The sequence below is a fragment of the Thermobia domestica genome, chromosome 10 (assembly GCF_964235325.1).
Source record: "Thermobia domestica chromosome 10, izTheDome1.hap1.1, whole genome shotgun sequence".
Taxonomy (NCBI): Eukaryota; Metazoa; Arthropoda; class Insecta; order Zygentoma; family Lepismatidae; genus Thermobia; species Thermobia domestica.
Genome location: NC_137463.1, coordinates 175077092 through 175093660, shown reverse-complemented (window position 1 = coordinate 175093660; position 16569 = coordinate 175077092).

Below are 16569 nucleotides of genomic sequence, written 5' to 3'. Positions count from 1 at the left end.
ACTATTTTAAGAAGCGGGAAGAGAATACAAAGAATTGTTAATATGCAGGATTCTGAGATTGAAGAAGTACCCAGTGTTTCAAACGAAACCATATCTGGAAATGCAACAGCTTTGTCTGAACATTCCTATTCTAACCTTATTGATATGTTTAGTCGACTACTTGATGAAAAGCTAGAACAGAAATTTGATCAACAAGATGAAAAACTAGAACAGAAATTTGATCAACAAGATAAAAAGCTAGAACAGAAATTTGATCAACAAGATGAAAAGCTAGAACAGAAATTTGATCAACAAGATGAAAAGCTAGAACAGAAATTTGATCAACAAGATGAAAAGCTAGAACAGAAATTTGATCAACAACAAAAATTGTACGATGAAAAGTTAGAACAGATACTAGCGCAGCATAAATCTCTTGCAGATAAAGTACAAGGTGTGCAAGAAAATTTTGATCGCTTGCAATACAGTTTGAAAGAAAATTTGCAAGTATTAGCTAATGAAGTTACCGTCAAAATTACAAATGATATGACGCGAGAACTTGATACTAGGTTTCAACAATTTAGTAACAAATGGCAAGATAGACAGGATCAACTAGCTCTAGAAACAGAGTCGATAAAGAAAGCCGTTGAAGCGGTGGAATCGACGACAGCCCAACAAAAAAATCAGATAGTGAATATTACTGCCCAGGTTAATTCACATAGCATACTGATATCCAACTTACAAGAGGGAATCAGATCGTTACAAGAGAGGGAATGTGGCTACAATGATCTTATGTATAAGGAGGCTTTGGGTACTCCCAATCAACAGGAAATATTGCATCATCAACAGGAAGCATTGCATCACCGCCCGAGAACTCCATTAATAGAAACTGACGGGATATTTTCTTCTAAGAGTTCTGTTGATGATGGTTTAGTTGTGGAAGATCACAGTAGGCGATTCCAAAGTCCAGATCGCAAAAGAAGAAGGCAGATGAATGAGAGCGAAAGGGTTCCAGACCATTATCAACGCCAACAAAATCATAATCATAGTAAAATAAACGTTAAGGTCAGTGAAATTAAGGCCATGACTAAATTCAGCGGTAAGTGTGACGAAACCGCAAGCTCGTTCTTAGAGAAGTTTGAAGCAGAGTGTGAAATTATGGGTGTGGATCAATCTAAATTTATGAACTTGTTACCACATCTGTTACTTCCCCCTTGCTCCTTGTGGTTTAAAGCTATTCGCGATCATGTCAAATCCTACGAAGAATTTAAACGGGCCCTGTTGGCTAATTACGAAAATGATTTCTTGTTAGCTAACCGTGATGCGATGGTGCGAACCCGACACTATTCACCTCGGGTCGATAAATCTCTTACAGATTTTACGATTAATGCCTATAATGAACTTAAACTTGTCAATCCGTTTCAGCCCGAATCCAGAATAATCGCTTCCGTACGCATTTTATTGCCATATAAATTACAACAGATACTGTTGTCTGCTCAATGCGTAAACTTCAATCATCTGATAATTTTAGTTCAGAACTTCGAGAATCAATTCCCGAACCCTAGCGGAAGTAATCGTAATCCACCCAATCCAATTCCTGTCAGAAACCTGAATATAACTAGTGAAAATATCGAAAACCTTCGCAGCGATGAGAGGTCACGTGATAATACTGGCATTGGAATTAGTGAAAGATCTGTTATACGTACTGGAACTGGAGCTAATGGAAGATTCAATTCTAACGGCAGAAATGGAACGAATTATGGTAATCCGAGGAACAGTTGGACGAACGGAAGAAACTTTCGTGGAAGACGTAATTACAGTAACAATGTCATGCATACCAGTGTGACTCAAAACAGATTCAATTGGAGATCTCGAGATGACAGGAACTGTCGGAATAGGACCGAAGTAATAAATGAAACGGGAAATGGATCAAGAGAGAATAACCAAGATTGTGGTGTTCAATGTACTTTAATTGACTCGTTTATTAATCATAATTTAAACTAAAACCCGCTGTTAACTAAATTAAACTTGGATAACAATTCTTAATTTATTCTCTCAGATGTTATGAGTTGTGTTATGAATACTTCATTTGGACTTTATATTTGAGCAACATGTTATGATGTGATTAATTTATCTTATCTTTGTATTAACTTTGAATGTTATGTTTACCTTTATTTTACTTTACATGTTCAAAAGAGATTTGATTGTGTTAACTTGAAATCCATGACAGTGAACTTAAATTGAAGCTTTTAAATGTAATTATTACCTTCTGATCTTGTTGTTGACGTGTGATATGATGGCAATCTTAATTGTAAATAATGTTGTTTGTATATGAATGTTATCGCTCAATGTAAAAGAGGAACAATTAACTAGTAACTCTGTGTAAGTCATCAGTTACTTATAATTTTGAATAGACCCACAAATAATATTTTTTAATGAATCGACGCTTTATGATATGTGATTAGTAATAAAAGAAAAATGTTGTTATAAATGAATTGATATATATATGGAGAAAGAAGAGAAGAGAAAACTACTTATATTGATGTAATAATAATAATTAATAGGAGAGTTGATTTAGTAATAATTAGTACGAGGGCTATTCAAAAAGTAAGTGTTTTGAAAATATCCAGGGTTCTTTCCTTCTCTGTGAATACTGTTACGGAATTCCCGTTCTGGGCGACATTTACAGCGATACTATAATTAATCTGTACCCATTTTATCAACATTGATCAGAGGCGCAATAATTAAACAGATAACTTAGATATAATTAAAAGAAAGAACGTTGTTATTGACTCGTTGTCATGAGTAAGATTATTGTTTTATGATGGATAGGACATGTTGGTATTATCAAGATCATTACTTGCTATGATTGCTGCTGATATTTTATGTACGTATACTACAGAGGAATAAATCGAAGATTTCTGGATGCAATTCATGTTTATGGTCAGTAAATTAGTAGTTGATATGTTTACTATAATAACGTAATAATTTAAAAGATACGTAAAGCGAATCAGGGCTAAAACGAAGTGATATCGTTTTAATTTAAAGTGTTTTTAGAAAACCTTTCACAAGCATCCCTCAGGGTAAGTGGTACGTTTTGTCGGTGGTACGTTTTGTCGCTAGTACGTTTTGTCGCGTATTCCAGCGAGAGGGGAGCCAATCATAGACGGTGTGGAGGTTTCTGTAGAAACAGACTGTTATCTTGTTGTTATCTTGTTATCTTGCATTGCACTGTTATCTTGTTGTTCAGAAGTTTTTGTCATTCGAGGTTAAAGGAGCACAGTGACCGTCTCAGCTGAATGCTCACGACGTGGAAATAGGGCAACACGTGCTCCTTCAAATTTCAGTTCGATTATTATTTTGATCTGAGTAGAGTTTCTTGTCTAATTATGGATCTGTGACAGGATTAAATGAAACTGTGTTATCTTCTTCTCAAATCAGCAATCTTCCGATTTGTTTGACGCAGCTTCCGTTCTTCCCTATTATGAGCCAGACGTTTCATATCCGTTTACTTTCACTTTCGTATATCTTATACTATGTGATCATGGCCTTCCCCCACTCATTTCAATCATGGCCTTCCTCTAGGTGTTTTCTTCTACCATTCCCTCCATAGCTAACAGCATAATTCCTTCTGACTTTCCGAAAGTGTCCCAGTTTTTTCAGTTTGAGAATACCATCAGGCTATTTATATTTGCCATGTGTTCCAGTCAGTTTATGTATTTCAAAGTTGGACATATACTACTTACGGGTCTAGAAGGGGACACGAGGGGCACATGTCCCCTTCCCGAGTGAAAATATAGTTTTTTTTTTATTTCTACGAGACGAACCGACAAGAGTATTACTTCTGTGAAAATCTTAGACCAATAATCTGCTATCAGTTTATTGTTTGTAGACAAAACTAGCTAATATCCTCAAAGTTACACCAAATAATATTTTGCTCACTCTCCGACTCTTCCATCGTTTTGCGCAAGAATAAAGAGTTATAAATCTTTCGAAGCAGAAGATTTGATTTGTATAAACAGTTGTTCAAGACATGTTGTTATGATAATACACCCCGTCATCCCCGGTACCAAAGAGAATGAACATAAAATTCTCGAGAGTAGTCAGACATAGCCTATACACTTAAGAAATAAAGGCAAATTGGCTTCAAATTGAATTATACGCAAGTTTTATAAAGCTTTAGAATAGGTTATAATACAATAAGTTATGAAAACATACATTTTTTTTCTTCACTATCTTCTCAGATGCAAATTTCTTGCACCGCTTTTGTTTCAGCATTGACACGTAGCTGAACGGATCCACACTAAAAGAAGGTCAGTAAATAAATAAATAAATAAATAAATAAAGGATCAAATAAATGCATTTATTATTACGTAGAATTAGTTAATCTAGAAATATCAAATCTTGGCCATATCAGAAGTTGAAAGTAAGTTGATATACTAAGTTAACGTACTCTCACACAACACATATTTAGAGAAAATATCGAAAATATTTCTAATTTATTCGCAGATCTGCGGCCTCCGCTCAAGAAAGTTCTGGATCTGCTCCTGAAGATTTTGTATCTTTTAGACAGAACTTTTAGACAAAAATTTTTTAAAAATTGAGAAATCGGTACAATAATTATTCTCCGTTTTAAACTATACCAATCAGAGTATTAAAAAATGAGGTTTTTTTTTTTTTTTTTTTTTTTTTTTGCAAGATTTGGTATTGAACTTTTTGATTCGTAATTTAAAGTAATGAATTGCCTTTGCTGTTGTAATGTATAAGGGGTACTGTGTCAGAACCTATTTTGTCGTATCATTTATTGCAGCTTCCGGCGCTACATTCATATCGAAGCAACAAGCCTGTTAAGCAAATTGCTTGCATGACGGAGAGCACTGCCATTTATTTTAAGTGTGCCTGCGTTCACCTATCCGAGCTTATTCGAAAAAAAAAAAAAAATCCACCTGTCTACATGGAACGTAAACTGTAAAGCGCTATCCATTAGATATTTCATTCGTGTCTCTTCTGTTCTCTTCTCTTGCACTGTTTTATTTTCTTTTTTTTCAAACCTTTTATGTTAAGCTTCGTTAAATTGAAAAGGCTTTTTTCTTTTTACTGTCATTTTCCATATCGCTAAACCTCACCTGATGAATAGAAACAGATGCAACTTTAAAATAAACAGTATGAAACGGTTACTACTCGTAGATGAAACATTATTATTATAATTATTATTATTATTATTACTAATAATAATAATAATAATAATAATAATAATAATAATAATAATAATAATAATAATAATAATAATAATAATAATAATAATAATAATAATAATAATAGTTGAACCTGCGCTCTCTACACAGCGCTTCATTCACATATGAGCATGAATCTCTCCTTGTCATTCCTCACAACATCTGTACATGTCACTTTATAGACACAAGTGAGGGACGTCTTGATTTAAAAAAAAAGAATCAGCAAGGGGTATCATAAAGGGAAGATTTCTTTCCGATTATTTTTTCAATATCTCGCACCGTTTGCAAGATTTGAGCCTACTTTCGGTTTGAGTTACTAATTCTTGTATGATCAGTGTTTTCTTTCTTCTTACATGCAGTATGTAATAAGCAAATACATTCCATACACAATTAATTATAAAGTCAGTGATATATGGTGTTTCTTGGGCAAACCACTCCAAACAAAGATTCGTCTTACTGGGGAAATGGTTATCTTCGTTATTCATTATCATTTGGCCATGAAACAAACCCCTGAGGTGTATATATATTAAAAATTTCAACAATTCCAGTGTATCCCTAAAAATGTAATACAGAAATAACGGTCATGTTTTTTTTTTGTTTGTTTGTTTGTTTTAATATTCAATTAGAACTGAACAGTCTACACAAAATTTGGAATCGACCAGAGAAAACGGCACGTTTCTACCGCTTGCGGTTTTCGAGATCTCATTGTCGAAAGGATAGGAGACAAACATACAAACTTTATTATTATTATTATTATTATTATTATTATTATTATTATTATTATTATTATTATTATTATATGTAGTATGTGCGTAACGGTTAGGAGAACTCAAACAATAATAAATAGAATCAACTCGATCAGATTGGCAACAAACTACACTTTAATGTAATAAAAAGTCATTTTTCTCGAAAACTGCACATGATAATTTTACTCTAAAATATATGTGATCTGTTGATTGATATGCGTCTTACCTTTAAACAGTATTATGCTTGAGCAAAAGTTAAAATTCAAGAGTTAAATATAGTATTAGGCTTTATCTCGTTAACAACCGCATTGTATATTGTGTCTCATTAACGTCTTACGTTCGATCCAAACTCGAATATGCGACGCTTGTATGGAACCAAGATACAAAATTTAACTCACTAAAAATAGAAAAAATCCAGTCCAAATTTCTTAGATATCTTGTATATAAGGAAGCAAACATTTTCCCAAGAACTGAAAACTCTAATTCATTAAATAGAAATTTCGAAACTCTAACACTCAAACAAAGAAGAGCATTATCTGACATGATATTTTTGCACAAGGTACTTAATAATAAGCTAGACTGCAACGAATTGCTTTCGAGCTTTCAAATAAACGTACCAGGTAGAAAAACACGTCCAGAAAACTATAACTTCTTTCATTATGCAAAAGCAAGGACGAATATCCTAAATAAGTCGCCAACATGGAGGATTAGTGCAACCTACAACAGACTCTTAAAAATGACAAATAATATAGATATTTATGCTGATTGCCTCACAAGGTTTAAAAGGGAAATTGTAAATATATTATTTCATGAAAGATGAGCACTGTAATTGGGTATAATACCTGTTGTATTCCGTTTCAATAAATAAATAAATAAATAAATAAATAATGAAACTTTTATTTTTGTTATTAGTGTGTACTTCACAGTCAGTTTCACTTTAGTAGGTAGCGTGATTATCGTACATTTTTTTTTTTAAGATTTACAGAAAAAAACATTGTTTCTCCCTATCTTCTCGGAAACTACGCATGACGATATACACTCACACATGTAATTTTGTTCAGTTCAATTATATAAATCAATTGGTCTCATCTTTGTACATTTTTTTGTTAAACGCTAATAATTTGTAGTTGTGTTCGTATATAATAAGTTAATAAATATGACATAGGAAAACGGACATACCTAAATTTTCTGGCATAACGGACCGAGGAAAAGTATTAGCTTTCACAAATGTTTCTTTTCGTCGATATGTGATCAGAACATCGGCTCCTATCATTGTTATGTTGGCTTTCTAGTTCATTTTTTTCTTTTGTCTTTAAATGTACGTACGCATCTCCACAATTGCATCATCTACAGTTACCTCTTTCTGCCCTTACAGGGAATCGAATCCGGAGTGTTACTCCCTACAGCGAATTCGCAATCGCCATGCCTATACGCTGTATAGGAGGATATAGAAAAATAACCCTCCCAAGAGTAATTTTTTGTCCGTTTAACATAATGTTGTTTTGCTCTACTGAAAGAATGTGGAGATGGTATTCAATCTAATGTAATAATGCATATTAGGGATCAATTTAGTACAGCAAGCGTGCAATCGAAATTGGGGATCAAAATAAAGTGAAACACCTTAAGGCAAATTAAGATATCCAAGAGAAACAAATGATAAGGTAAAATGAAAAGTTTACTGCAACTCAGTTATGATGAGTCCTTTATCTCAGTTGAAATGGTGTTGAAAATATCGTAGGTGCGAAATCGTCCAATATAGGTATTAATCTCGTCGCAAGAACAAGAAAACTCTCCGTGGGTGGTTTCGGCAATGTCCGAACACTCGTATCCCATTACTAGTGACATTGTAAGTAAATGTGTATCCACCAACGTTGCCATAGTTTTGGGTCTCTGTTATACTCTGATTTATGACTTACACATGTGGGTTTAAGAGGTCACTTTCCTCTCTTTCTTTTTCCCCCTTGCCGTGGATTTGGGATTCCATTTTGCTTTTTTCTCCCCCTCGCAAACGAAAGGTACATGCTCTATTTTGTGTTAATGCTAGTTAAAAAAAAAAAAAAAAAAAAAAAGAAATAAAAGATTTTTAAGTACACGGCCACATCGCATATAATGCAAGAAAATTAATTAGGACGACCTATGCTTTGGTGTAGAATTTTATAAAAATAATCGATGTAATACGCGTATAATGTAATTATGTAATAAAGTAATTGAATATAATGTAATAAAATGCAAAATATAATTAAAATACATTATTCATAAATTTCTGATCTCATGTTGCCCAGTGGCGTAGGGAAGGGGGGCAGCCCCCCCCAAAGAGGTCCGACAATGTACTTTGGTACTTTGATGTTTGTAATTTTTTATATATTTTATGTTTATATATTTTTGTTTGTAATTCCTCTATATGTACCTATAACAGCACTTGTCCCCCCCAAAGACACATCCTGGCTACGCTACTGATGTTTTAAGTTTTACGTCCCACGCATAAGCCGGTTAGGCTAAAGGAGACGGTGAAGATGAGAAATGCATGAAATGGTGGAATGAAGAAAGTGGGAGGAAACGGGAGAACCCCGAGAAAACCCACGAGCACGGCGTTTGTTCACCACAAAGTCCACACGGCGCGAGCTGGGATCGAACCAGGGATCCCGAGCACCGGAGGTGAACGCTCTACCAAATGATTTATGAAACACGAAAAGAAATTCGTTAGAGTAGTTTTTGAGAATATCACAAATTTTGATTTTCATCTTTCAGTAAACTACTCGTAGTTTTAGAGGTGTTAAGAAAATTGGAAAATGACGCTAGAGAATCTTGTAAAAAACCTTAAGTTTAAAATTATGTCTCGATACGCTGATCCGTAGATATGCCCTCTAGGCAACCGAACATATTTTCACTGACACGAACAGAACTCCGTTTTGAGACATGTAGGGATCATCTAACGTACAAATCCGTTTAAATCTATTTTTTTTTTTTTCATGATTGCTATACTTTCTTATTTCCTATCGTCACTCGAAAGTAAAAAGAAAATTTTGTAAAGAAGACATCGAGACTATCTTCTCATCATCACGAGAAAACTGCTGAGCCGTTTGGAAAGAATTTTGGAACATTAGCACTTGGCTCAAACTGGGCTTTCCAGATCTCTTTCATTATAATGAGTTTCCTAAGAGGTATGTGTCCTCCACACTCAAAATGATGTTATTTGTCATCATCATGAGAAAAACGGATAGATTGTTTCAAATGGATTTTGCAATGTAGGTAACAGTTGACTGGAGTCGGATTTCTTTCATGTCACTTTCATTAAAGGCGTATCCTAGGGGGAAAGGGTTCAAATATAAAATATGTCAAAAGCTGTTAAACAGTTTAAAATCAATTTTTGAAAATAGCACTTGGGTGGCCTAACCTTTTATAATTTAATTTCCATTTAAATACCTGTTCTAAATGCGAAAAAAGGGTTCAAATATGATTAACATTTCAAATATTCTCCATAAATCTACTCTTCCCGTGAACGCCGGTTCTTCAGCCAGTTAATAAATAATTTTATGATTAGTGGTAATAAAAATAATAATTTAATGTTACAACGAAGGCAAGTTGTGTCATGTGTGGTGATCACATTGCTTTCTTTATTGTTGTTCTAGGCCAAGGTTCCCTCTTTCTTAATTCAATTATCTAAAGATGTAGATTAAAAACTGAAAATTCTGTTTGATCGGGAATCAATCCGAAATAAAGCATATTAAATTAACTATAATAGTAAAATAATAAATATTTCCTGGTGCTAAATTTCACACTACAATTGGAAAGTTTACAGAATTATGCAACGAGAAATCTTGACAGAATTGTCCACGATTTTCGTTTTCCTCTCAAACGAATTGTGAGATACTACCTTTTACTTATTATTTGTCAGCATCCTTTCCAAAATATTTCCCCATTTCTCATTATAATGTTAAAATTCATTCAAACTATACCTAGATCACTATTAAATACGTAAATACCTCTCAGCAATAATAATAATATAATAGATGAGAATAGTTGTTCCGCTAATAACTAACCATGGTCATCCTGTGTAACTCGATCTAAACCCCGTGGCCTATACATAACACTATCAAATACCGAAGAGAAAGAAGAAAATTTAATATTATGCCTATGTTCTTCCGGTGTCATGAGGAAAACTCAGTAAAAGAAAATTAATTTAGACGGCCTATGCTCTAGTGAAGAATTCTATAAAAATAATCGATGTAAAATATAGTGTAATTATGTAATAAAATAATTAAAAATAATGTAATTTAATAAAATGTAAAATATAATTGAAATACACTGTTTGTAAATTTTTGATATCTTGTTGCCTTATCTATTATGTAAATGAGAAAGTTAATTCATCATGCATTTCAGATATTATTATTCGACTAGAATTGAAGATACTTTTATATAGATTAAAATCTTCCTCGTGTTTTTTTTTTTCAATAGATGCATTCATGTTTATCTTTTAAAAAAATGCACAGTCCAAAATGTGTTTCTTGCCTTCTTTGTTTATTTCATTCTTTCTATACAGAGAACAGGGAGATGAACAAACATTGACCAACTGGCAGGAAATATGATTCGCTCCTTAACGGAAGAAGAAAGATATTCTGTTGGAAGTGTCAAATAACAAAACAACACGAAGGACTCGCAGCTTCCAGGCTACTTTTTTCTTCGCCAAAACATTTAAAACATTCCATTCCTTACTCAAGTAACGGAGATCAGCTTTTACTCACCCCCTCCTATTTTAGCTGAGAGCTGTCATGGAGTTCGAATTTGTTGGCAACATCGGATTTCGGAAAAAATATCTGTTTCACTACCATGTAATGGGCGGAGAAGGGTAATAGGTCAAGTTTCTGGACCTCACCCTAAGGCCGTCATGAAATTTCCAATAGTATACCTTATGTCTTCGGAATGTTCCAAGCGTCGAATGCTCCTCGTTTCTCTGGAGCACGAACCTGACCTCAAGTATGGAAGATGACAACCTCTTCTTCTTCACTCGGCCATGAAAGTTCCGGCTTCTCGTCTCTGAGAGGCAGAGTGACGAGAAATCTTCAATCAAATGACACATCTTGTCATTCAATAAGTGAAGAAGGGCTACAGCATCTTCAAGACAGTTCTGCCTTTCCGCGAATTGTTTTCGTGTTCTACACGCAGTCTCCTGACTTGTTTCCGCCTCGAGAAGTCCTTTCCAAACGGTTTTTGTTTGATTTTCCATTGAAGTTTCAACCGTATAGTTGGCACATGTTGACAAGCCCATCGAAGTCACATAAGCTGTAAATAGGAAACATGAAAGTATGCTGGAAGAGTCGTGGCTTAGTTTACTCTCGATAAGCAGATTGAAACTAGGAAGGAAAAGAATAATTAGCTACAGTCAGTGGCGCAAATCTGTCTTAAACATTGGGGAGGGGGGGGGTTAGACCGTTTCAATAACTTTTTTGAACTTGAAAAACAATGCTGTGGAGAATCAAGGGGCAAAGTTGTCTCCAACATTGGAGGTGGGCAGATTTGAGGCTTATTTTTGGGGTACATCAATTTCATCTCACTTTCCTTTGTGGCAATCGGACACAAATCATCACATTTCTCCCCAAAATACACATTTCAAATAGAATTATTGGGAGTGGGGACAGTCCCTCCAGTTCCAAGATTGGAGGGGACATGTCCCCCTCATTCCCCCGGGATTTGCGCCAGTGGTTACAGTTAAGAAAGATGAAAATATCAAGTATCTTGTGCTTTTTTCAATAGTAATTACAGAATGATGTTTCAACGAACGTGAAGAGCATACAGGGATATTCCAAATAGGCGCTAGAACTGCAATATACCATCATTATTTATATACAAATATTTCCCTTCTGAAATGTATAATCTATTACTGAATCGTGTAGTGGAAACGCTATAGCAGACGCTAGTCGTTTTGGATTTAATGTAATATTGAATTTGCTAAAAGTACTGCCAACATTGCGTCACGAACGAAAGGGTTTTTACTCTTTGTATGGCCTATGCAGTCTCTTCTTCTTCTAATATATATTTATGCCTTCGTCGTGTCCCTTCCTTTTTATAATTCTTTTTCTTCTTACATCCTCCACCTCTCTTCTCTTTCTTTCAAGAGCCACTCGTCAATATTAAAAGCAACGAGTGAGTCCGTATCGCATTTTCAGAAAGATGCGGGGGGTCCTCCTTTTTGAACTGAACGCCTGCTCCAGACTACGGAGTTGAGTGAAGAACGTATGGAAGGAAAAAGTCTTGACAGCGAACGAAAACCAAAAACTTCAAAGGATGAAGATGAGAAAGAGAGAGAGAGAGAAAGAAAGTAAGTGCGGCTCCGTTTACATTAAAAATACAAACACGGATGTGCAAGAGAAGGAGCAAATCTCTCTCTCTTCTCAGTGTGTGTATGTGTCTATGTGTGTGTTGCAGTTGCTGCTTCGTCCTTCTTTCATTCTGTTGGAAAAGGTTCTTCTTGTCAGTCGACAAAACCCAGCACAGAGTCCCGTCCTCCTTTTTTTTCTCCTTTCCTCTCTCTCTCCTTATTTTCTGATTTTCTAAGTGAAGTTATGATTTGCGTCACCGTGGATGAAATACGTACCATGATGAAAAAGGGAAAATTTGTACGAAAAGATGCACACGAAGAGAAGAGAGGAGAAATTAAATTTTCTTTTCTGCGTGTCAAAGTATTTTTCCTTTCTTGACATGGAATTTTGTTTTAGGACCTATGAACTAATAGAGTGGAAGATGATGCACTCCATTTACTTTATACTGTGTATATATAAAAGATTCTTATCTTCTCTGTGTGTGTGTCTCGGGTTCTACGTCCGGAAGGGATTATTTAATTTGAAGGGAATATTATCATTATTATTCATGACACCGTACGCGTGCACACAAATTAGAATTTGAATTTGAATAAAATTTGACACCAGAACTCATCACACTTTGTATATCAATGCACTCCTCAAGTTAGGCTCACTTTCATTTGAGTAATTCTCAGGTTGAGTTCAATGTCGCGGAATTAAGGAATGAACTTGTAACATTTACAATATTTAATAATAAAACCGCCATTCAAAGTAATAAGTCCTAGAAAATTTAGTATATATATCATGCAATAAGAAATTCATCTTTAGTAATGTGTAATTTGAAGCTTCTTTATCAAACAACATGTGCTAGAGCACATTAAGCATACTTTAGTGAACACTTGAATACTGAAACGTTATTCAGTTCAGCACTGAATAGAATATAAATATAATGTTTAATAAATACAGTAGAACTTGGTTGTAACTGCACCAAAAGGCCCAGAAAGTAGTATCCTTATTACCTACCAGCGGAAGTACCTATTTGTCTTATAGACTGAAAAGTATGCAACCTACAACTTACTAGAGTATTTTCGGTTGCCTAACTTGGGGATTTCTGAGAGATTCTAAACGTTTCTAAACCTCCAGAATGTGTGACCCTATCCTAATCCCCATTAGAGTCGGAAATCAAAAACGCCTTCATATGCGATTAGACCTGGTGAGATCTATGTGTATAAAATATATTGTGGATCTAGGTGATTACTTTTTCTGCAAAAACCTGGGGACAGACACATGCACACATTATGTTATACATTAGTAAGATTTGTCGTCGTAAGTAACTGAGACGTCTAATATCAGAATCAGGCATCAAAGGTTGGGAATGATTAAGTATTTGACCACTCGATCAATCCTTTATTACAGACACCAGTTTGAAATGAAGTAAAAAGAAATCTTTTAGTTTAACGCCTCATGATTACGCCCTTTTAGCTAAGGAAGTCGGTTGATCAAGGCAAGTGAATGATAATGGAAGAATTGATGGAATGAGAATGTGAGAAGAAACGGGAGTAGACAAAATCCACGGACACGATGTTGTCCACCACAAACTTCCTTGGCCGAAAATTGAGCCAATGGCCCCACGCACCAGAGATAACCGCTGTGCCACTGAGCTACCGTGCTCCCAGATACGAGTTCGAGATACATTATACAAGTATGATGCATTTGTAAATGTCGCACTAAGCACAGTATAAAATCATTTGCCTTATGAGGAATTAATTGGTCCTACTGAATATTTGACGCAATAGGCGAGATTCCTAGACCCCATGTTCTATAACCAAGTGTACACTCATGTCCAAAATGATTGTCGCATATCTATAACTGTCTTCTTGTAAGAATATAATTTGATGATTTTGCAGTTTACTTTTAATACTGATACTATGTGTACAATCGGGAAATGTATGTATATTTGTGGTAAATTTCATAGGAGAAGAATTATAAATACGAAAATTAGAATGAGTAAAACAAAATGTTGCTAAATGGACAAGAAAGTTTTATTTTCGTTTTATTGTTCTTATTTACTGCTCTTTTGACATTAAATTTGCCACATACATGTCTTTGCCGATTATACAAATACTAACATTATAAGAAATACCGGGCGAATTCGTTATCAAATTATATTCCTACAACAACATATTTATAGACATGCGACAATAATTTTGGACATGAGTGTAGGGCCTACCTGTTTTACAAGATAGTGTTAACTGTGTCAGTGTTGATAGAGTGTTCACCACATCACTAGATCATGCTTCTGAATAAGCTGTGGGCCTACTGAAATGAAACCGTAACTCTTTGTGGCAAACTAAGAAAGAAACGTTCTGATAGGGCAGAAAATAACGATTTTTTTCTTCATTTGTATTCGGGATGTCAAAATAAGTGTTTATGCATACTTCTGCAAATTTGGTTTGATACAAAGGTACTATAGTTACCAATAAGATTTCCGCCCTTTTTTCAGTTTTCTCTCCTGGCAAAATTATAATTTTCACTAAGACGCATATAACTCTTCTTCTAATTAGAGCAGAAATACGATTTTTGAGAGGGACATTTTATAAAGTTTTCAGCAAAAATGTTCGTTTCCTGGTTTTATTCACTTTTAACTTGGGAACACTCCCTAGACTCAAAAAATATAAAATATTTATTGAAGTATATCTCATTACATTCCAGAGACACTGCGCTGAATTTATAATTCTGTTCATTCCTCCAATAGCAACAGACAATATATATATATTCTCACTTGGCCGAAAACAGGAAATAAAAAAGTGAATTTGCGAAGTGAAAGATAATATTCATTCATGCACGTTTTAATTCGAACATAGGCGAAGTTTATACGTTGTTTGAATAGCATTTAAGTAGACGTTTCTTTGTATATACATACTATATGTTATGCTTTAACACAAAGTACGACGTGAAGTAATATAGTGATATTTTGAAAACTTTAAAAAATCCTCTAATTCGTAATTTATTTGGTTATTTCTCGACAGTCCTATCTCTGGGATGCATATAATAATAATAATAATAATAATAATAATAATAATAATAATAATAATAATAATAATAATAATTTGAAAAAATAAAGGATACGGGCCTACATACTAAATTTTCTCGTTCTCACTTCTTAAATTGAATTACATCATACTGTAGTTATTACGGATCCATTTATTTGGGAAGTATGAACAAAATTATAATAAACTCTTTTCGAAAATTGTATTGAAGAAAACTCCTTCAAAAGCAAACTACTTCTTATGGACTTTTCCATGAGAAATTATTCACGCCGTATTGTAGTGGTAACAGGAATCTTTATTTATGAAATATGAACAAAATTTTTTCAGTCGTTTGTACAGCCCCTCTGTCCACGACGCAACTCCACTGAATATACTAACGACTGATATACTATTTCGAAGAAATCTCTGTCTTCAGTAGCACAGAAGTCTCAATGTCCAAACGAGTATCTGTTGAAGGTTACAGCTCACGCAACGGAAATGCATAACTACGTGTCAATTCCTCAACGTTAAGATCAAACAATGATGCGACGCGAGGCGACACTACGGCCCGGTGAGTCGCCTTTAGGACCAACAGTCTTAGATGATATCGATGATAGCTCTAAGTTCGGAGAAGAAAACATTTAATCGAAAAGTTACCCGAATACAATAAAAGCACATTAATGACACAACAGCAAAATGAATGTACATATTAGTGATCATGACATTGAAACAGAGCACACAAAGCTGTAAGAGAAATTATTAGTAACATGACAATATCAAAATTATCACATCATTACACACACACACACACACACACACACACACACACACATATATATATATATATATATATATATATATATATATATACGTATATCGTATTATTATTTTCTTCATTAAGTGAGGTGACTTACACCACAGATCTCTTCCGGCTGAAAAAAAAAAAAAACGGGGTACGTGATCAAGGTAAGACTAATAGTTTACGCTGCGCCATTGATAGAAATTTATTTCAATCTGATATATATATATATTTTTTTTTAATGAAACTGAATTATACGACATTAAAAGTTTCTTAAGGGAACATTTATTTATGAAACATGAAGAAAATTGCCTGAACCGTTTCTGAGGAAATAACCCCAAGAGTAAACTGCGCCTTCAGGATCATTCTCAGAGAAACGACTTATACAGTAATTCCGAAGGGTTGTGAGTGGAATATCAAAAAAATAAACAATGTTTTGATATATGAAAAATGAACAAAATCATTAGAGCCGTTTTCGAGAAAACCATG